Genomic DNA, 19,448 nt, shown 5'->3' on the forward strand with positions numbered 1-19,448 from the left:
GGGGGTGGTTAGGGGCGGGGGAGCCCCAGCAGGGGGCATCAGGGGACAGGGAGCAGGGGGCGGTTGGATGGGGCGTGGGAGTCCCGGGGGGCCTGTCAGGGAGCGGGGGTGTAGATAGGGGTTGTGGGGGCAGTTGGAGGAGTAGGATGGGGGGAGAGTCCCGGGGGGGGCGGTTTGGGGCGGGGGGTCCTGGGAGGGGGCGGTCAGGGGACAAGGAGCAGGGGGCAGTTGGATGGGGTGTGGGAGTCCCAGGGGGGCTGTCAGGGGGCAGGGGTGTGGATAGGGGTTGGGGGGCAGTTGGGGGGGTTGGATAGAGTGTGGAGTCCCAGGGGGGGCGGTTTGGGGTGTGGGGGGGTCCTGGGAGGGGGCGGTCAGGGGACAAGGAGCAGGGGGGATGGATGGGTCGGGGGTTCTGAGGGGGGCAGTCAGGGGGCGGGAAGTGGGAGGGGGCGGGGCCAGGCTGTTCGGGGGGCACAGCCTTCCCTACCTGGCCCTCCATACAGTATCGCACCCCGATGTGGCCCTCGGGCCAAAAAGTTTGCCCACGCCTGATATATACTGATTTTACACTAGCTAAAATCCTGGCTTACAGACAGAAGCTCAGCCGGGAAGAATGAAGTTCCAGACACCATTCCTCCCCACAGCCACATCTGCCTGATCCAGCCGAAATATTTCTGTTACAGAATCAGAGTTCTGTAGTGAATGTAACTGCATTCTAGTCAGACAGGTTGCCAGGCCATATCGATTATTAACCAGCTTTATTGTTAATTGAGTTGGTTGAAATTTTCAGAATTTTATTTTTTGCTATGAAATTTTTTGTCAACATTTTTAATTTCAGAAAAAAAAATCAAGTATGAACTTTTTGTGAAAGATTCAACCTGGTTTTCAACTAGCTATTGAGCTGGCCAAGCTAGTTTGAATTTCAAAAATGTCAAAAATATGTATTGAATTTTGATGGGAAAAATGGGATTTTTTGGTGGAAAATCTGCCATATTTCAGCTATTTCTACTACTGATCCATGATCTATGTATTCCTTCAGTACCAAGCTTTGGTGGCCAGGGACCATCTTTATGTTCTGTGTTTGTACAGCATCTAGCAAAATGAGGTTCTGGTTTGTGACTGGGGATCCTAACGGATACTGTAATATAAATAAAAAACAATAATCTATACTGATCATTATGACAACCATTACTCTGATCTGTGATTTTTAAGGGTGATTTCTTGTCCTGTGGAGGAACAGTTATGAGGGGTGGGAGGGAATGAGGCTCTATAAACAACATGTCTGTATAGATGTAAACAGCTAATAAAATGCCAATAGATGACAATCAAGAATAAGTACCATTGTTCTGGGGCTTTGCAGGACCATTAAAACTTCTTGTTAGGCACTGCAAATAGTTTGCTCTGGCCCATCTTTACATCAGCTCTAACCAGGCACCTCACTGGGAGTAGAAAGCCAATCAGTACCAGTCATGCTTCTTGTAACCACGTCATCGGGCTGATGAAGGGTAGGATGGCTCAGCTGCATTCACGCTGCTAGGTGCATTGTACGTTTCCTTTGCAAAGGAGCAATGGGTGCCCACAGCTGGCATGTGATGTTGACCGCAGCCAAAGTGCTAGCCAGCTAGTCATGCTCTGATTGTCTTGGGGGCAGCACACTAGACAGGGTTCACCCTGCACTCCTTTGAAAGGTAGGTAGAGAGCCTGACTGGCTGCTTGTCCTTGGAAAGTCAGTGCTTCCTACAATCTCTTCCACTCACCAATCTCCTATATTTCCTCAAACCAAGTGCAGAGCAAGATGTAGCCCAAAGAATGTTTTTTATTTTTTTTCCTGCTTAAGATGAAAAAGAAGAAAGAAGTCAGTCAATTTCCCTTCCCAGTTGATCTTTAGTAATACCACACACACATAAACCACTTTCCTTGCCTGTATGGTTCCGATGTCTCACTGGAGACAGCTCATCAAACTCTTGATAAAGATTACCATCCTCCAGTGAACCCCTCACAGGCACGCGTTCCAATAGCAGATTCAATCAAGCTGACAATCCTTCCAATTAAAACCTGGCTGTCAGTGGCAGTCTCTACATGGTAAGTTTGACAGCTGAAAGAAAAAAAAAACCCAACTCAGAATGCTCTGCTTCACCCACTCTTTATTACTCTCAATCCAACCATGACAGCGGCTTCTTATTTTTTCACCATTTTAAAACCTCCCAACCCAATCTCTCAGGTTTGCTGATATGTGAGCTTTTAAAAAACACATGAACTTAAAAAATACCTAACATATAAACCTAGGCATAGGCGCTGACTCCGTGGGTGCTGCAGGGCTGGAGCACCCACGTGGAAAAAATTGTGGGTGCTGAGCAGCCCCCCCCATCAGCAAATCCCCCTCTCCCCCAGTGCCTCCTGCCCACCGGTGGGCCTCACCGATCAGATCTTCCCCCACTCCTTGCACCTCCTGCCTGCCGCAGTCAGCTGTCTCGCAGCATGCAGGAGGCTGGAGGGAGGGGGAGGAGCAAGGATGTGGTGCGCTCGGGGGTGGGGCGGAACGGGGTGGGAAGAGATGGGGCAGGGGCAGGGTGGGGGTGTGGCATTGACGGAAGGGGTGGAGTGGGGGTGGGGCCTGGGGTAGAGCCAAGGGTCAAACACCCCCTGGCACAATAGAAAGTCAGTGACTGTGAACCTAGGCTTTGTCTACACTAGCACTTTTGTCAGAAAAACTTTTGTTGGTCAGGAGTGTGGGAAAAAACCCAACAAAAGCGCCGGTGTGAACAGCGCTATGTCGGTGGGAGACACTCTCCTGCCAACATAGCCACCGCTGTTCGTTGGAGGTGATTTAATTATGCTGGTGGGAGAGCTCTCCCCCGCCGGCATAAAAGAGACTACATGGGAGACCTTACAGCAGTGCAGCTGCAGTGGTACAGCTGTGCCGCTGTAAGATCCATAGTGCAGACATAGCCCGAGTTGTGCTACTCAATTAGAAAACAAGATTAAAAACATGAGATGCAAGAGTCAATTATTTTGCTCAGATGTCATATGCAGTAGTTAACATTTAGCGAGGTGATGAATTTGCCCATGGGAGAAAGACATGGTCTTAATCATTCCACCCACTGCTAGGGAAAATTTGTGATATAAAGCATTAAAGCTCATGGAATTTGATGGAACTGTATTTTATACACATCTAGGTCATGTGATACTTCAGCTGAAATATAAACTGGCAAGAACCCTTCTGTGAAGAGTTAATTGCCCTTTCCCTCCATTACATGTGAATAGATTACCAAGGCTTTCCCCCTATCCAAATTGACTTCAGATCATAAGTCAAGACAAAACTTTAAAGTTTAAAATCACCTGTGGGTGTAAACTGAACTAAGGACAAGAACAGCGCTGATGAGGATTTTACTCTGACAATGGACAATGTTGAAGAACTACCAAACAGACAAATGTGGTTTTCATTGCTTGTAATGACATTTTTTGCATCTACAATGCTAAAGCTTTTTCATAACCAAGCAATGAAAACCACATTTGTCTGTTTTGGTAGGTCTTCAACATTGTGTATTGAAAGAGTAAAACACATTAAAGTCCCAATCCAGCCCAATGTTTGTGTTGTGCACAAATATGTTTGCTGCAATATACGATTTTACAGTCGCTATCTTTAAGTCCACAAACAACAACTGAAGGCACAGTAACAGCAATGGAATGCCGTTCTTGCTTACTCTGCCTTCCTATCAACTAGCCTGATGCAGATTTGTGCAAAAATATATTCACATGCTGTAAAGCAAGTAATAAGAAATGTAATTAAAATCCACATCCATCTTCGTGCTGGAAAAATGCAAGAAACTAACTGGCTGGTGATCATCATGAGACATAAATATTTCCAAGTTATGAAGTTACTGTTTTAAGGTCTTGTTCTGATATCTTGTTCCCCATGGATCATCTGTGTTTCTTGATGGGTGTGTTCTCTGCATGATATGCCACCCACCTGACATGAAACTAGTATACAGACATCAACATTCTCCTTCCAATCCCCAAAGCGCTCCTGTGGAACAAATTTCCTTCTCTAATGAGCAACTTCTCTTGATATACCAGACCGCAGCTGCTAGGACTCTTGGAAATCTATAGAACAAGATGTAACATCCCGAAACTCCTGATTGCCTTAGAGGGCAAGGATAGGTAAGATTTTCTTTCTTAGAGCTTGGCTGTAGCCTCCAGCTTTCATCCAGACCACACCACACGATCTATTGTCTACAGCCAAGCTCTAAGATACAACCGCATTTGCTCCAACCCCTCAGACAGAGACAAACACCTACCAGATCTCTATCAAGCGTTCTTACAACTACAATACCCACCTGCTGAAGTGAAGAAACAGATTGACAGAGCCAGAAGAGTACCCAGAAGTCACCTACTACAGGACAGGCCCAACAAAGAAAGTAACAGAACGCCACTAGCTGTCACCTACAGCCCCCAGCTAAAACCTCTTCAGCGCATCATCAAGGATCTACAACCTATCCTGAAGTACGATCCCTCACTCTCACAGATCTTGGGAGAAGACCAGTCCTCGATTACAGACAGCCCTGCAACCTGAAGCAAATACTCACCAGCAACCATACACCACACAACAAAAACACTAACCCAGGAACCTATCCTTGCAACAAAGCTCTTTGCCAACTCTGTCCACATATCTATTCAGGGGACACCATCATAGGACCTAATCACATCAGCCACACAATCAGAGACTCGTTCACCTGCACATCTACCAATGTGATATACGCCATCATTTGCCAGCAATGCGCCTCTGCCACGTACAATGGCCAAACCGGACAGTCTCTACACAAAAGAATAAATGGACACAAATCAGACGTCAAGAATTATAACATTCAAAAACCAGTCGGAGAACACTTCAACCTCCCTGGTCACTCAATTACAGACCTCAAAGTCACAATACTCCAACAAAAAAACCTTCAAAAACAGACTCCAACAAGAAACTGCAGAATTGAAATTAATTTGCAAACTGGACACCATTAAATTAGGCTTGAATAAAGACAGGGAGTCATTACACAAAGTAAGAACTATTTCCCCATGTTAATTTTTTTCCCCTACTGTTACTCACACCTTCTTGTCAACTTTGGAAACGGGCCATCCTGATTATCACTACAAAAGTTTTTTTTTTTCTCCTGCTGATAATAGCCCACCTTAATTGATTACTCTCCTTACAGTTGGTATGGCAACACCCATTTTTTCATGTTCTCTGTGTATATATATCTTCCTACTGTATTTTCCACTGCATCCGATGAAGTGGGTTTTAGCCCACAAAAGCTTATGCTCAAATAAATTTGTTAGTCTCTAAGGTGTCACAAATACTCCTTGTTCTTTTTGACAGAACAGAGACAGTGGATTTATGGTTTATTACAAACATCTGTAACCCATTAACCCCTCCCCCCCTTTTTTTTTGTCCTACGACTGCAGAGGTGTTAATGGGCCACTCTACCTTGAATGGCCCCCTACAATATGTGCTAACTACTTATGCTAAACAATCTGTTCCATCTTTCATTTTGCTGTGACACTGGGAGTTCCTTTCCCAGACCTGAAGAAGAACTGTGTGTGGCTTGAAAGGTTGTCTCTCTCACCAACAGAAGATATGACCTCACCCACCTTGTCTCTCTTTATTTTTTGGTGCATGCTAAATAACTTAGAGAATTTTTCACTTGACCACAGCTCAAAGAGCCGAGAAGCGATAATAAAAACTAATAAAAACTACTACTAATAAAAACAACAGCACATTTTCAAAACTGTCTGCATGATTAATAGAAAAATTAATCTGGGAGTGATATTACTCCTTCAACAATTTCTCACTAACTCATTACTGAATGTTTATTATCTTCTAGACATACTTCACTAACTTCACAAACTGACAGGTCCTGCTCCATTAGCCTTCCTGTCTTGTACTCCTCAGTCAGTGTAACGCCAAGTGTCTATTTAAAAATCTAATCTGTTTCAAAAAGGTAGAATTGTATGAAATGTACTTTACATCTTGTTTCCTTTCCTACTCCATTTCCTTCCCCTGCTACAGAAATGGTGCTTGTTTATACCATAGAAGCACCTGCTCCTGGTGCTGAGATATCCCCTCTTAAGGCAGGCCAAGTTTTCATCTTCATGTTCCTTACCCTGACCTTATAACAAATTCTAGAGCTCTGCAGTTACATTAACTATTCTAGGCCAAGCCAGCTAAAACCAGGCATTTTGCTGCCAGCAAACTAAGAGCTGGTCAAAAATTTTTAGTCAAAAAACTGTTTTTTGATAGAAAATTGAGTTTTCAACTAAAAAAATTTTGTGAAAAGTGTCTGCTTTCTGAGGAAAATTCTCACTTTTTATCAAAAAACTAAACATCAGAAATCCAACATTTGGAAATGTTGACAGGATACCTCATGGGAATTGCAGTTTGGGTACCTCATACTCCCATTCTGCTCTACAGGTTGGGTTCCCCAGCTAGACTATATCTCCCATGATACACCACAACCATGGGACTTCTATGACACACCATGATGGATCAAAAGGAGGTGAAACGGTGATGATCATGGAAGATGTAGTCCAGCCAGGGAAGCTGGCGGGCACATGGGGGTATGAGGCACCTCAACTACAACTCCAATGAGGCAATGTGGTAGCATTTCCAAATGGAATTTTTTCAGTTTTAGATTTTTTGCTGAAATTCTGAACTTTTGTGTGAAAATTTTTGAAGAACACATTTTTTCCCAGTTTTGTCAAAGTTTTCCACTGAGGGAAAATGGTTTTCTGATCAGCTCTGTGACAAACCAACTGTAGTTTAGGCCAACAGCAAAATTACTCACCTCACTCCCTCAACCCCCAGGAGAAAGGAGGAAAAGCAGGAGCCAAAATTCCTTTTTTAGGAATATTCCTGAAGTGGCAAAGCAATGCCCGGTTCTGTCCCTTACTATGGGCTGTGTCCTTGTGGTACAATCCAGCCCTTTGTTTAAAAAAAGACCCAAAACCCCTCACTGCCAAAAGGCCCAATTCTTAGGTCTTTACCCAGGCAAAACTTCTATTGGGTTACACCCGTATGGCTGAGAGCAGAGTTTGGCCTATAGCCTTAAAGTGATCTTAAATTGCTTTAAATACAGGTGAACCAAGCAGAATTAAATGGGTTCAGGTGTTCTGGATGCCAAAGAAGGCCCATTTCTCAAGTTACTAACATCTCTTTTCAGAACTAGAATGTATGGGAGCTCATGGGTTGATGTTTGGCAGTGAGATCAAAACACAGTGCCCTGTTAAAGAGAAAAAAAGTAGTCCCTTTTTGTAATCTTCTGATACCAGTGCCACCTCCCTAAAGTGAAAAGACTCAAACAGGCAACTAGACACAAACATTTCAAACACCCCCCACCCCCGCACTCTTCTTTTTTTTGTTACTTCCTATGACTGGAGAGGTGTTAATGAGCCACTTCACCTTGTGCTTATGCTAAACAACCCATTCCAGCTTGTATTTAGCTGTGATACTGAGTATTTCCCAGACTTGAAGAAAAGCTCTGTGTAAACTCAAAAGCTTGTTTCTTTCACCAACAGAAGTTGGTCCAATAAAAGATATTACCGCTTTTCTCACAAACATTTCAGATTGATTAGAAACCTCATTTTTTCAGCATAGTTCAATACAATGAATTCTTGTAATGTTGACTATGAACTATTTTGAATGATGCGTTGTCCTTTTCTTACATACATATACGACTCTAGGCTGAGGGGGAAAAAATGTGGGGTTTGAGTAATCAAGTATTCAGGTAACGTGTAATGAAAGTCTTCAGGTGGACTTCTAGTATCAGTGGTCCATATGAATTACGATATTGCCCAAGGTCATTAACTTACAAAGCATCACTGATTTTTTTCTCTCATACAAAACTTTTCCAATTGTCACAATCAACAACCTGAAATAATATATTTGCTGCAATGCTTTGGCCCATCTGCATTAGGAAAAGTCCATTTTGGCTGATCCAGTTTTCAGAAATACATTCAGTCTAACACAGGGTTAATTCTCAGGGGAACAGGATTTCCCAAAACTCCTTGCCACAGAAGGATTCAGTTGAGCTAGGCAGCAGAGGGATAAGGTCTTAAAGCTAGAGCAGCCCTGCTGGAAAGTATCATTATGGCTGCCCAGTCTGAGGGACTCTTCACTAGCTTTAATGGGCATTTAAATAGTTTTCATATTTATACTCAATGAATGGCACACATTCAGTGAGATCTACCCTACCCCTCAGGGAGATGTACTCCCTTCCGGATAACTTCCCAGGAGGGTTTCCATTTGATGTAAGGTTGGGCTGAAGAGAGCCATCCAAGTTAGTCTGATTAATGACTGGTGTTTTTCTTTAAGTAAGATAGTTATTGAAATAGATGTGTTTTGTCTGGTTTTCCCCACAGCAGCTATGCTGTTGTGACAGACAGTATTCAGTCTGACCGGCATGAATTTTATCTGCTGTATAAATATTGATGATCTTAATAATTGGTGTTCTGTATGTATGCTCCTTACAGATATAAATTTCTCTGTCTAGGCTGCCTGCAAAGTGCTCACTTCCTTTTGCATGGTAATGAAGTATTTCTAAAGGTATCATTTAAAGTTGTTAGTCCTGCAAAAGAATGAGTAACAGCAGCTTTGGGGGAGGGAGAGTGAACAGGACACCAGCTTGGGGCTGGTCCACACTAACCCCCCACTTCGAACTAAGATACGCAACTTCAGCTACGTGAATAACGTAGCTGAAGTCGAAGTATCTTAGTTCGAACTTACCGCGGGTCCACATGTGGCAGGCAGGCTCCCCTGTCGACTCCGCGTACTCCTCTCGCGGAGCAGGAGTACCGGCGTCGACGGCAAGCACTTCCGGGATCGATCTGGGATCGATTTATCACGTCTAGACAAGACGCAATAAATCGATCCCAGAAGATCGATTGCTTACCGCCGGACCCGGAGGTAAGTATAGACGTACCCTTTGACTGTGAGGAACGGATAGTCCCAGAGAATACTGACTTGCTTGGAAATGAGGCAGCCAAACTGGTATTCAGAAAGCAATGTGTTTTATTTTGCTAACATGAGACATCATACAAGAGAAATCACTATCTTGGGCCTAAGCAGGATACTAATGAAAAACCAATGACATGTAAGGCCAAATTCAGGCAGGGTGTAAGCAAGTGTGTTACACCCAGTTAAGGCATTATCCACAAAGGAAATTTTTACTGGCTATACAGGTATAAAATTTGTATTAAAGTTAATGTTTAAAATTAAATATACACAAGTTAAGAGGGAAGGTACTGTACATCTGGGGTCAGGCTTGGGTTATGAGGGATTACAGGTAATGGTTGCAAGGATGAAGAGATACATACATATCATATAACCGGCATAGACCCAGATTGGGGTGCAAGAAAACTACACTGGTATTGTTATTCCAATGTAATCCCCCATGTGAACACTCTTATTCCAGAATAAGAGTAGTTTTTTTTCAGTTTAGTTTAAACCGCTTCCCCAATGACAAACTAAAGCCATGTTATACCAGAGTGTCCACATTGGGGGTTATACCAATAGAACTGTAAGGTAAAATTAATACTTTAACTCCATGGCTCTCAACTTTTCCAGAATACTGTCCCCCTTTCATGAGTGATTTGGCTTGCGTACCCCCAAGTTTCACTTTACTTAAAAACTACTTGCTTACAAAATCAGACATAAAAATACAGGTTCCACAGCACACTATTACTGAAACATTGCTTACTTTCTCATTTTTACCATTTAATTATAAAATAAATCAATTGGAATACAAATATTGTACTTACATTTCAGTGTATAGTATATAGAGAAGTATAAACAAGACATTGTCTGTATGAAATATTAGTTTCTACTGACTTTGCTAGTGCATTTTATGAAGCCTGCTGTAAAACTAGGCAAATATCTAGATGAGTTGATGTACCCCTCAAAAAACCTTTGTGTACCCCCAGTGGTACATGTACCCCTGGTTGAGAACCACTGCCTTCACTTATACCAGTATAACTTTCCCATGCAGACAAGGCCTTACGCCAAGTCTGAATTCTGCCTGTGGACTTCAAAGGCCCAACAGTGTATAAGACTTGAAGGCTTCTCCTTATACGGACATACATTTTTTTGGTATGTAGGACCTGAAGTATGAGCCGGGATAAAGTGATTATTTTGGAGTTGTGAGTCAGGAAACTAAAGGTTTCTCTATACAGGCAAATTGACCACAACATCTATTCTGCAATAGCTCCCTATGTGGACATTCTTATTGTGGAATGAGAGCATTCACACAGAAAGCTATTCCGGATTAGCTACTGCACTTCAAATTCATCAATAATTTAACATGTAGACAACCCCTAAGATTTTTCTGCCATGTGAGATTTTGAGGTAAATTATATGAGAGAGTTTAAGTTATATTTATTATTATTATAATAATATGTATTCCTAGGATATCCATTCACCGTAGTATCTGGGCAGCAGCGCTTTATATCTAGTTGTGGTCTTATATTATTATTATTTTCTCTCCAATATCTGTAGCACTTAAAAAAATCATTCACAATTAACTGAATTGTACACAGCGCCACTCAGGGAGGATGCCAGGGAATAGGAGGTGGCATGAGAAAAGACAGCGGGTGAGGTAATATCTTTTATTGGACCAATTTCTATTGGTGAGAGAGACAAGCTTTCAAGCTACACAGAGCTACTTCTTTCTAGTAGCTTGAAAGCTTATCTCTTTCAATAAAAAAATATTACCCCCCACCCCCACCCCCAGTCTCTCTCATGGCACCAACATGACTACAACAGCATTGCAAACAAAAAACAGTGCTATTTATGGGGACAGAAGACCAGGGAATCAATAATGTGAGTGAGATGGGTACTGGCAGGGCTTGAGCAAGAGGTTAAGAGCGTTTAGGGATGAGATGTAGACAGAGCCGAACTTTGCAGGGCCTTGAAAATGAGAGTCAGAAGTTTGTGTTTGTTGTAAATAGAACCCCAGAGTCCTGCTTTCCATTCCCCTGATTAAACTACTACACAACCTATCATGCTGACCAATACGGCCTCGTTATTTCCTTGTCCTCTTCCATCTGTCTATATCCATCTGTTCTCTCTCACCCTATCCAATATTAAACTATCAGAGGTTCTGGTACAGCCCTCATCATCATAACATTGTGCACAATTAATTTCCCTTCAAGCTTTCTATAGCTGCTTTTCTTCTTCCATGATTTATATGGCACTATGGGATTTAATATGTTACAATCTTTAATGACAACTACTGTATATCTGAAACTTGACAGAAATTGCTGCTGGTAGAAAATTAAATGCTGAACTCTTTCCAGTAATTCGGAGCGTTCCTAACTGTAACACTAATCCATGCAATATATTCTAATTACCACAACAGGTCCATTAAAAAAATCTTCCACGTGACCCTTTAGTCTGTCTGTTGTGCTGAAACATTTTGGAAACCATCTGAAACAGAATCCTAGATAATACTTTGACATCAGTGCTGAATTACGTTGCATCAAGAAATCTGAATCTCTATTATTACAACCAGTTACAAAACACCTTGATTTAGGATGACCAGGTGTCCAGTTTTCGACCAGAACACCAGGTCAAAAAGGGGTCCTGGTGGCTCTGGTCAGCACCACTGACCGGGCCGTTGACTGTCCAGTTGGTGGCGCCACGCAGCGGGGCTGGCAGGTTCCCCGCTAGCCACCGTGCTCTGCGGCTCCTGGGAAGCAGCCGACATGTCCGGCTTCTAGGCCCAGGAGGGTCCTCTTGCTGCCCCGCCCCCCGCCCACAGGTACAGCTCCCATTGGCCAGGGCAGGGGACGAACTATCGCGCCTACTAGGCGGCTGTTGAGGGGTCGTGGCACATTCTTCTCCCGCTGCTGCTGGCCCTCTTCTCCTCCTGCTCGTCCTGTGGCTGGGCTCGAGCTGCAGTGCATGCCCTGCGGTGAACCGCGGTCTGTCACCCCATTGCCAGCACCCAGGAGTTGGAGGTATCTATCCCCATCTCCGAGTGCTGGGAATGGGGCTGCATCCCCATCCCCCTCACTGCATCCCTTCTCATCCCAACCCCCCAACACCTCCATCCCCCTCACTGTATTCCTTTCCGTCCCATCCCACTCTACCCTCCACCACTACCCATCCCTGTACCTCTTACAGCGCTCTCCTACCCACCCTCTCCACCTCCCACAGCTGCCACGTCCATGTCCCTCACCCTGCACAGCCCTGCAACCCATTCACCTCCATACACTGCTGCACTCCCATTATGTCCCTATACACCCCTGTGCCTCCCACATCCGCATGCACTTATAGTCTTCTGCCTCCTCCTGCATTCCCATCCACCCCACATACCCCCCCTCTCTCCTCTCTCCTTCACTGCCCCCTCTCACCTCCACCCTGCTCTCATCCTTGGCCTCCTTCCCACCACATCCTCTCTCTTCCACCCCCACCCCGCATATTTTCCCCTCCAGCCCACCTTCCTCCCTTCTCAGCTAGGTGTGTCTGTGTAGGCAAGTATTTTGCATGCATGCAATGTATGTGTGTAAGAGACTGTGTCTTTGGGTAGAGAGGTATGTGTATTGCCGCATGTGTGTATACCTGTGTGAATAAAATTTGCAGCCTAACTCTTTGATTTTAATTCCTTTTGCTGGCTTGCGCACAAAAAATTTTATGACATAGAATGTGTGTATTCATTTTATAACAAGTTTTTAAAAGAGAAGGGAACTCTAAAAGAAATGCATTATTTCTTTAAAAGTGAATGTTGTTGACCAGTAATTGCAGAAGAGCCAATGTATCATATATTTCTCACCAGCTTTGCCTAGCTAGATCATAAACTCTCTTTTTATGTGTATGTCCAGCACCTACCACCCTGGAGCCCTGATCTTAGTTGAGGTCTCTAGGCACTAAACAACAATTGTAATAATAAATAATGTGGCAGTATATGTGTTTGTGCATGCTAGATGTGTACACATGAATACACACACGTGTATCTGCAGTAGGTATGGGAGTCAGTATTTACAGATTTATTTATATAGGTATATGGACAGGTGTGCATTTCTGTCGTTGTTTTCTATGGATTTGCATTTGGGCTTCAGGAGTAGGCCTTTAATGGACTCATTGCAGCTGTGATAATGTGTTTGGTCCTAATTACACACATAAAATTACAATAACATTAGTAAACAAAACACATGGAGCTGGTTACAAAAAATGGGAAGAGGGGAGGGAAAGAATCATGAAAACCTTTGTGAAATTTCATTTTTTTAAAAATTACCCCTTTGACTATTTTGCTGCCAGCTCTAGCATCCTGTAACAAATAAAACCTGAAATTAGCATAATACATCTGTCAAAACAATAAACATGCCTGTTTGGGCCATGCAATGAAAATGTGAGCGAGGGTGGTGGAAAGCAAGTGACGGAGGGAGGGGGGATGAAGTGAGTAGGGGAGGGGTGTCGGGCAGGGGTATGGCCGCAGGGAAGGGGTGTGGCAGCAGGCGGGCAAAGGTGTTCGGTTTTGTGGAATTAGAAAGTTGGCAACCCTACCTTGATTTAAAAAAAGAATCAAAGAAAAGGCAATTTTGTGGCTTCTACTCAAAAGCCAATTTTCCTAAGTGGCCTCTAAGATCTTGTCTACACTTAATGAAGATGCTACCTACAAGTGGAGAGCATCTCCTGTCGGCATAGGTACTCCACTCCCAGAGAGGCGGTAGGACAGGAGAAGCCATCTGTTCAGCATAGTGCTGTCTACATTGGAAGTTCGGTCAGTATAACTGCAAGGTACCTTTACTGAAATAAATCTGTAGTGTAGACCAGGGCTATGTCTACATGCGCATTTTCCAGGTCTATGTCATTTGCATGCATTTGCTGGAATGCTCTCAAGCATCCAAAACAACTTGCATTTGTAAATTCAAATATTGTGTAGTTAGGCACCTAAGGCCTGATCTACACTTAAAACTTAGTTTGACATAGCTCTGGCACTCAGCAGTGTGAAAAATCCACACCCCTGAGCACCATAGCTACGCTGACCTCATAGCTAGGTCGAAAGAAGCATTCTTCCATCAATCTAGCTGCCGTCGCTCAGGGAGGCAGAACAGAACAGCTTCTGCCAGCTTTCCAGCAGTGGAGAGTTCTTCTCATGAAGTGAATTCTCCACCAAACTATCTCTGGTCCTTTTAAGGCCTCTTTGCTTAAATGGACCAGAAAATCCAGTCCCAGAGTGAGTGAAAGTGTGTGGACACAGAATATTCTACTCTAATCAAATCTAGTTCATTCAAGAGAACATAATGTGAGCTATGGGGTACCAAATGCATTGTACAGTAACTCAGAAAGGCCTAGTAACCAACTCCTATTTAAAATTCCAAGCAATCTTTCTGCAATTCTGCTATGTTCACAAAATGCTGTTTCTTCTAGCTCGTAGTTGCAAAAACTCCCAGTACTTCCATCACTGACGAAGTTGAAAAATTGGGAAATTTACAAGTGTACAACAGAAGGGAGCCTATTTAAGAGAGTCTTTTTCAGTAAATAAACCCGTGATGTTTTCTGTTCAGAGATAAGTTTAACAGCTTTCTATTGTGCACAATGTGGAAGCATTGCTTCTTTCATTTCATCTGCCGGTTATTTAAATAGTTCTGGGGTGGGCTAAAAGGTTTCTCCTTTGGCTAATATTTAGCTTTCTTGAAAATCTTTACTTTGGTAATGTTTTCCTACGATCCAAAGATATTAAACATAACTGCATTACACAGGGGGAAAAAATCCGTATTCACTGAGTGCTCTTGCTTTTCAGAAAAAGCTGACCCCCTGACTGGCTTAGTTTAAAAACAACAAAAAAACCACTAAAACAACAACCACCCAATCTATGTAAATACATGTTTCATGAGTAGGAATAATGGAGATAACTGAGGGCCTATAATGAAGCAAATCAATTTAGTACTGCCATTTACATTACTTCTCCATACAGCATTAAGGAGCAATTCTGATCTTTCTTACACCAGTTTTATAGTGGAGTAACTCCACTTGTGTAACTCAAGTCCCTCCTATTTACACCAGTGTGAGAGAAGAATCAGATTAATAGCACCTCAGAAATAGCCTTTCACTTATTTCAGTGCTATGAACACTGTCGCTTGCAGATTTCCATCTACATGGAGAGTTTTGAATGGATGATACTGATATAACTAGCTGTTTGGGGCCAGGTTGTAGCACTAGTCACCTGCTGAGCAAAGGTCAGAAAGTAGACTAGTAGGAATCAGATGAAGACAAGAAAGAAGTGAGGGTATTACAGAGTGCTGCAGAAGGCTAATTTTATTAGGGTCAGAGTGGAATCTCCTTGGGCTAGGCTTTCTAGTTGAAAAACAACTTGGTTGATGACTATCAAGAAAGTTCTCTTTATTTTAAGAGGTATGTTTACTTATACAAAGCTTCACAATTTCTATTCAATTCAGAATTATACAAGTGTTCATAGATGGTATCCTTGACCTAAATGCTTGCATACATTTTCTGGAGTCCTTTTTACATACAAAAAAGACATGGTCTTTTTACCACTGCATGTTGTCCTCTGCTAGTCAGTTTGAGAATTGCATATCAAGAGTATATAAAATATTGTACAAGTGACTGCAGATCTTTCAACAACAGTGTTTGGCTTTTGCCTCAGTCATATCCTGCCAGCTTGCATTGGAAGTAACCTGATCTATCTTCTTTGCATATGCACAAAGTTGTGTATCATTAGAAACTGCAGATTTATGATACTCTATCCACGCTGAAAGATTAGCATATTGTAAATTTTAATGCCTTTGAGGTTACCACTGTAAGAATTACAGGGCAATTTAGAGCAATCCTGTTAGCACTGATTCACAATCTTTTAGCCAAATAAGCATTACTAAACAGATATCAGAACTAGAAACAACGTGAAATGAAACTTTTTAACACATATACAGAAAATATGCCTATTAGTACATTTGTAATTTGTACGATCGTTTAAAAGTAGAGTGACCAGATGTCCCATTTTTATAGGGACAGTCCCGTTTTTGGGGACTTTTTCTTATATAGGCGCCTATTACCCCCCACCCACTGTCCCGTTTTTTCACAGTTGCTATCTGGTAACCCTATTTAAAAGAATATCAGGGTTGATTCTTCATTCCGTCCAGGCCTGCCGACAGAAATTCCGGGCCCCAGGGCCGTCCCTGGAGCGGGGGCAGAGGTAACAAATCTGTCACTTCCGGGACCGTCCACGCTGGCCCGTGGGGCCCCCCAAAGTGCGGGCCCCGGAGCAGTCTCGCTTGCCTAGGCACCCTGCGGCCCGCCAGGGCAATTTAAGAGGGCCCGGGCTCCTGGCGACCACCGTTACTGCAGCAGCAGCCATGGCTCCCCCGGACCCTTTTTAATTGCCTGGGCCCTGGGCAACTGCCCTCTTTGCCCCCCTTGTCGGCAGGCCTGATTCCATCAGACCAGTTTTACACCAGTGTAATTCCCCTGAAGCCAATAGTGATACACATGTAAAAGCCAGGGTAAGAAAGTGGAGAAGCAAGCCAATTGCTTATACCACATCAGAAGTTACTCATGGTGAGAGCAGGTCAATAAAACAGAACAAATTTTGAGAACATTTTTGAAAATTTAAACATTTCATGAAAGTTGTACTGAAAATGTTTGGATTTTGATTTTTCCTGCTTCCCCCTTCATTCCCCCCACCCCCAATTTTGCCATCAAAAAGGATGCAAAAGGGGGCAGAAAGAGCAGAAAAAAAATAAAACAAAAATGTTTTACTTTTTGTTTAACAAATGGCAAATTTCAACTAAAAAATTGGGGGGGGGGGATATGAAGTTTTCATTTTCAGAAAAGGCCACTTTCATCTGAAAAATTTTAACCAGCTACATCCATAACAAATACTGAGTACCATCAGTCCTGGAGCAAAGAGCTTGGCTGTAAGTATGGCATATGTCAACTTTCCTTTTAAATTTCACATATAAAATAAGAATATAAAAGTCACGGAAATCCATTCAACATTGAAGATGATCTCACTTTGCATTTCTCCTTCAGGCAGGCGCCACACTCCATTGCCAATCAACAGGGATGCTAACACCATCAGTCAATTGCATGTTGGGACATCTGAATATTTGCATGAAGTGAAATAATCCTAATGCAATAGCTATCCTCATTTCTTATTCACTGTTATGGATAAAAAGCATAATACGGTTAACACATTGGTGTTTTTCTCCATCCCTGCAAGATTCACAGATAATGAATTAGAGTATTAATGGTGGCTGGAAGAAAATGTCTCTTAAATTGCCCAAGAATCTTTTTGAATTGGTCACAATCTTCTGGGGGTCTCTAATGAAAATCATGAATACAAAGTCTCTATTAATGCAAATATCCAGCTTGGCCCCCATTTAAGTATCTTCTAGGAAACAATACGCCATTAGACTGTGGAGACCTATGTGAAGAAGCTCCCATATGCAAATCACCTTACTCTAATTATGCTGTAGATTCCATTCTATGCAACTGTAGACAAAAGTCTACTAAACATGTCCATTTATCTTAAAGCCAAGATAAGTTCCAAATGTAATGACAGATGATGGGCCCTTTCCATGCCTTCATGTCCTCACGAAACAAAGGAAAACTGCTTAGATATTGGAAACATTATGATGAATAGAAATGGGAGTTGTTTCAGATATAAGAAAATAGCTTTGTGTCTCTATGTACCTTTAATAAGCTGTGTGGCCTAGTACAGTGGTTCTCAATCAGGAGTATGCATACCCCTGTGGTTATACAGAGGACTTCCAGGCGGTACATCAACGCATCTAGATATTTGCCTAGTTTTACAACAGACTACGTAAAAAGCACTAGCGAAGTCACATTTCCACATACAGACAATGACTTGTTTATACTGCTTTATATACTATACACTGACACCAGGGGTGAAAGTAAGTCCAGTGACTTACCGGTGTGCTGGGGCCAGCTCTGGCCCCCGGAAGGGACGGGGCCTAGGGCGGAAGGGGCATGGCTGAGGGAGTCAGAGCCAGCCCCAGCCCACATTGTAAGGTAAGTGCCCCCACCACCAGGGTAGCAGCAGCAGCCCGGGGTTCCGGGGGCTATTTAAAGGGCCTGGGGCTCCCCTGCTTCTACTGCCCCGGCCCTGTAAATAGCCGCTGGAACCCTGGAGTAGTAGCGCGGCTCTGGCGGCTATTTAAAGTGCCGGGGCGGTAGAAGCAGCGGGAGCCCCGGACTTTTTAAATAGCCCCCAGAGCCCTGCAGCCCTACCCCAGGGCTCCAGCAGTGGGGCTCTGGTGGCAATTTAAAGGGCCTGGGGAAGTCGGGCCGCCCCGGTACTGCAAACCGGCTCTTGCGGGTACACCATACCGGGACATACCGGCTTACTTTCACCTCTGACTGACACGTAAGTCAACAGGAGCTGCAGGTGGACAGCACCTTTGAAAAATCCAGCCATTGACTTTAAATGGGGATTGCTGTAGCAAGAATAAGAAAATACACTTCAAGTGCTTGAGAAATAATATAGTTAAATTTATTAAAAGTAGATTTCCTGTTAGAAGGGAGTGAATGGCTCACAACTTTCTATCCCATTGATATACTACGTTATGGAAACACAGCAGCCACCATTAAAAGTTAACATTTTCTTAGAGGTATCACAGCTATTTCCTTTACTAGTTATATGGAGAACTGTAGTATCGTGAATGCCACCGCTGGCAAATTTTGACGTTTTAATGGCAATTACTGTATAATGGAACTCCTTCTAACAGCAATACCAGCTGTGGCCAAATACCACATCTGGCAAGTAACAACATACTGCAACACCTTAACATTTCTGTATGTAAACAGTATATTTCAAAGAAAGACACTGAGAATATTGTCAAAGTAAACAGTACAAAGATTTTCACCATCTAAGACATCAGAAGTCAGTACTGATTTGCCACTCATTTTCAGTGCTTACTGTTTACTCGACTAGAAGCTTCTGTAACTCAGAGACCATGCTACACTCTGCCATCTGTCCCCCATTTTAACAAACTTAATTTTGGAAATGTTCAGATAACCAGCTAAGACCAGAATGGGAAATACAGAAGGAGAAACTAGAACTAAAATAAAGCAAGAGAGTCTGTTCCAACCAGCTTGATCTATAAGCACAGAAGGTGGAAACCTTTTAAGAAAACCTATTCTTACAGAATTTCCAGACCAGTTTTACAGATTCAACAGGTTTTGGATAGTTCCAAGCTTTTAATGAACTTCAAACCCCAAATCTTTCAGGGTTCATTCCTCATTCAGATTTTTTTTAATGCTGCTCTTTAAAAACTAAACATTTTCCAACAATAGCATTGCTCTAACAAGCAGATAAACTACTCTGACTTACATCACTGTATCAACTAGTTGTGGGAGCTGCCATATTTTAAGGGGTAGACATCCTGCCAGTATGACCTCTCTGACTTAACTGATGTTATATTAG

General features: G+C 43.0%; 1 protein-coding gene across 2 annotated transcripts in view; it reads right to left on the reverse strand.

Annotated features, from left to right (window-relative positions):
- The window catches only part of RNF152 (ring finger protein 152), a 50,037-nt gene that overhangs the window by 20,274 nt on the left and 10,315 nt on the right, over positions 1-19,448 (reverse strand). Inside the window, exon 1 of one of the 2 annotated variants that reach the window (XM_024203521.2) lies at positions 1,340-1,477. The exons of the other annotated variant lie outside the window; for it this stretch is intronic. The gene's annotated coding sequence lies outside the window, so the exon portion shown is untranslated. Of the gene's footprint in view, positions 1-1,339; positions 1,478-19,448 lie in introns of those variants that run through there. 2 annotated transcript variants of the gene reach the window in all.

Source organism: Terrapene carolina, unplaced genomic scaffold (assembly GCF_002925995.2).
Source record: "Terrapene carolina triunguis isolate 2854851 unplaced genomic scaffold, T_m_triunguis-2.0 Scaffold53, whole genome shotgun sequence".
NCBI lineage: Eukaryota > Metazoa > Chordata > Testudines > Emydidae > Terrapene > Terrapene triunguis.